This window comes from Euprymna scolopes, chromosome 35 (assembly GCF_053919585.1).
Source record: "Euprymna scolopes isolate OS-2025 chromosome 35, ASM5391958v1, whole genome shotgun sequence".
Taxonomy (NCBI): Eukaryota; Metazoa; Mollusca; class Cephalopoda; order Sepiida; family Sepiolidae; genus Euprymna; species Euprymna scolopes.
Window position 1 is genome coordinate 71212604 of NC_136516.1, and position 3580 is coordinate 71216183.

Consider the following 3580-nt stretch of genomic DNA (forward strand, 5'->3'; position numbering starts at 1 on the left):
GGACTTCATGCATCCTCTCCTCATTTGTCCATTATTTAACTCTTTAAAGTCCAAGCGATCTACTAAGCACACACTCATTTTGTGGTAGGAGGGTGAACGAGTGTAGAAAAATAAAAAACAAAAAAAATTTCACAGGGTGCCTTTGATATTGAAATTAGAATGTTTAATTTTTTTCTATCTTTTGAAGTTGGAAATTCATTGCATATGTTATCAATAATTCAGAGGAGGATAATTTTTTTTTTTTTTTTTATTGTTTTTTTTACGAATAAAATAGGCATACTTTTAAATTTTTTTAAATTAAAAATGTTATTTTAGAAGGTGTAAACTTTTCATGTACCAGTACATAAAGAATGCTTTAAAGAATCGATGATAAAAAAAAAACAAAAAAAAACAGGGTGTGAAAATTATAAGTGCTTATTGTATCTACGTATTAGTTTTTTCAAGATACGGTAGCCCATTATGGTTTATTTACAAAACATTGTCATCTCCCTTTTTTGAAAATTAACTATATAACTATAAAGACATGGATTTCCGCAGATGATGGTTGAGACATTCCAACAAGTTGCATCCCCCCCCCAGAAGGCTACCAAAAACGGCCCTTTTAAATGTGGCTCAACAAAGGAAAAATGACTTAATCATGAAATTAAAAACTGACTAAAAGTGATATTAAAACTGAGAAATATAATGCTAAAAATTTATGTTTGATGTAAAAATAGAAAAAACAGTTTTTATTTACTTTTTTTTTTTTTTTTTTTTTTTTTTACACAGGAATCACAACATTATCAAGGCCAAGAGGCCACTCAATGATAAGGGTTAAAGAGTGTACAGTAGAAATTGGACAATATAGTAATCATTAGTAATGAAAATTCGGTAAATTTGATAACATATGGAACGGCTCATCAAGAACTTATTTACGTTAGACTTGAACACAACCATACTGTAGTCAGCTGGAAAGCAGGAAAACGGAAGACAATTCCACAGGCGTGCAGTTCTAAGAAAGAAACTTTGTTCATGGAATCTACGTTTAGGTTTAGGCACAGATAAAGAGTGGGGGGGGGATTATTGATAGTGTTTTCAGCTAGACGAGTGTTTCTTATGAAAGTTTGGCGAGGAGCAGGGGAACAGACTGAAGCTCAGTCGAACACTTTCCATGAAAGTAACGATACATCAGAGACAAACTTGCAACATCTCTTCTGTGAGATAGAGGTTCTATTAAAAGCTATAGAAAAGTATTATATTCTTCTGCTTTTAACAAAATAAACTTCAGAGTTTTATCTTTCTGGTAAAACCAAAAGTTGTTAAGAAATAACATTTTAATAAGCTTTAGAAAAAGCAGTTTTTGATCGATTGGCGGTCACTATTTACAGAAAACTTATGTTATTTTTTTTTTTTTCCTCTTCATTTCATTGGTGGTATTAACACGAGGGAGCAACAACTTGTAGAGAAAGGTACACATGCAATATTGTTGGTAGTTGCCATAAAGTTTCAATATACCATAGTCGTTACATGTCAACACTCAGGACCCACACGTTGTATGCAGACAGTCTCAAGGAAACAAAGACAAGGAATGAATTTGACTCACTTTCCTTTTTTTAATTAAAACATTTATTTTTAAGTACTTCAAGGCTATACTTCTTGTCTCTTGCTCAAAAGTCTTCTTGTACTCGAGTGTGTTTAACAAAACTCATCAATGTTGAACATGTGATACTCTGTCTTTGTCCAGCCATGTTTAAGGCACATAATTCCTTGCTGCTCGCAAGCCACATGCGTAACTGCTTCTGTTGCTGCCACATGCACGTCCGCGCTTTGTTACATATGCGTTGTGTTGTTAGATAGCGGGGTATCAAATTATCAATGAATAATGTATCGGACTGAAACGAAGACGTGGACATACCGACATGTTATTTTGAAGGGATAACAAATACTTGTACATGGGTGGGAGCGTTTCAAAGAACGAAAGGAGACAATGTTCCATTGAGGAAGAGTTAGACAAATGTTCTTTGGGGAAGAAGAAAAGGAGTGTATATGATCACAACAGTCTATATAATATATATCTATATAGATATTATATCTATATACATATAATATCTAATATAATATACATAGACAAAGTCTGTAAACATTTAAGAGTTAGAGAAACACTTAACATGACAGTAACAACTAGAACAAATTCACATTACCATTTCTTTGAAAGATGACACCACTCAAAGTTATATTTTAAATAACATTTATTCACACACCGTCAACATTTTGGAAATTACATTTTGACTTCACCTGCTTCCACAGTATCTTCTCCCAGACTTCAACTGCCCTTCTCGACTGACTTCCCCTTCTAATTAACGTCAGTTTATATATTAAACCCATTTCTTTGTGATCATGTCATTTGCATGTCCACAAAATGTCCTATCAGCTGACATCTGTATCACATATCTAGGTATTATTATTAATGCACATTCCTTTTCTGAAAATATTTGTTTTTATTCCTTCTTGTTATTGTTTATAGAATCTAGTCAAGTTAAATTCCTAAAACGTCATTTAACCATATTTGTTCTGGAATTCATTTTTCTCGAGAACAAATCTAATTCAACCTACACAATCTCAGATAATTTGGCAATACCCTGAGAGTGCTAATATGCAACAGTATGATTAGTGTGAATTTGTAATAGAAACTTTGTCACATCTTTGAAAACATTTCACAAATCTAATTTGAAAATTTAGAAAATCTGAATGCTATAGAATTTTTTTTTTTTTTTTTTTTTCTTTTTTTAAATGATGCTTTTTTGTCTGAAACTTGTTGGTAAAACAATTTGTTCATAGATTAATGCCCTCCTTTCATTGTGTTGGTGTTGACGAATCTGCGACTCATGTTTACAATTAAGTTATGAAATGTTTCTTATTTAAAATGCTTTAAATAATTATAAATAGTAAACTTTATGAAGCGTTAGCAAAGCCTGCGAGTTCGTATATAAAAGCAACAATAATCAAGCGTTTTCTTTAGACTTGCTAGAATTTATTGCCGTTTCTGCATTTGTGTTTCAAGCGAATTGATTTTGACAACCTACAACCAAACGGAATTAATAATTTCATGCGTTTAAAACTGACGGCTACATTTTATCCTATTCGTCTCATCACATGTTAAGTTTAACCACTTTTTTCTTCACTCGACTCCTCAGTATCATATTTGGTTAACGTGCCAACATGCATTAGAGACGGTTTATAGAAATTGCCATCCAAACGAACCTATCTCTAGCCAGATGTTTATTTATCCCTTTTTCTCACTTCTGCCCATGTTTTCCTTGCTCTCCCCTCCTGTGAACTGGACCTGCTACCCCAACTGTCTATCTTATTTTTTCTATTAATGAAATCTCTTATTCTTATTTTTTCTATCAATGAAATCTCTTATTCTGCACACATCTACATATCACTCTTCGGTACTTGTGCATTTAACGAACCAGATGTAACTCAGCATTTGCTCGGCTTTGTCCGGCGCATGACGTCAACAGCTCGGGTTTTGCTGCTGTCTGACAAAACATGGTCATCAGCCAATCAAAACGCTGCACGCTTAGTTTCAAGATGAGAA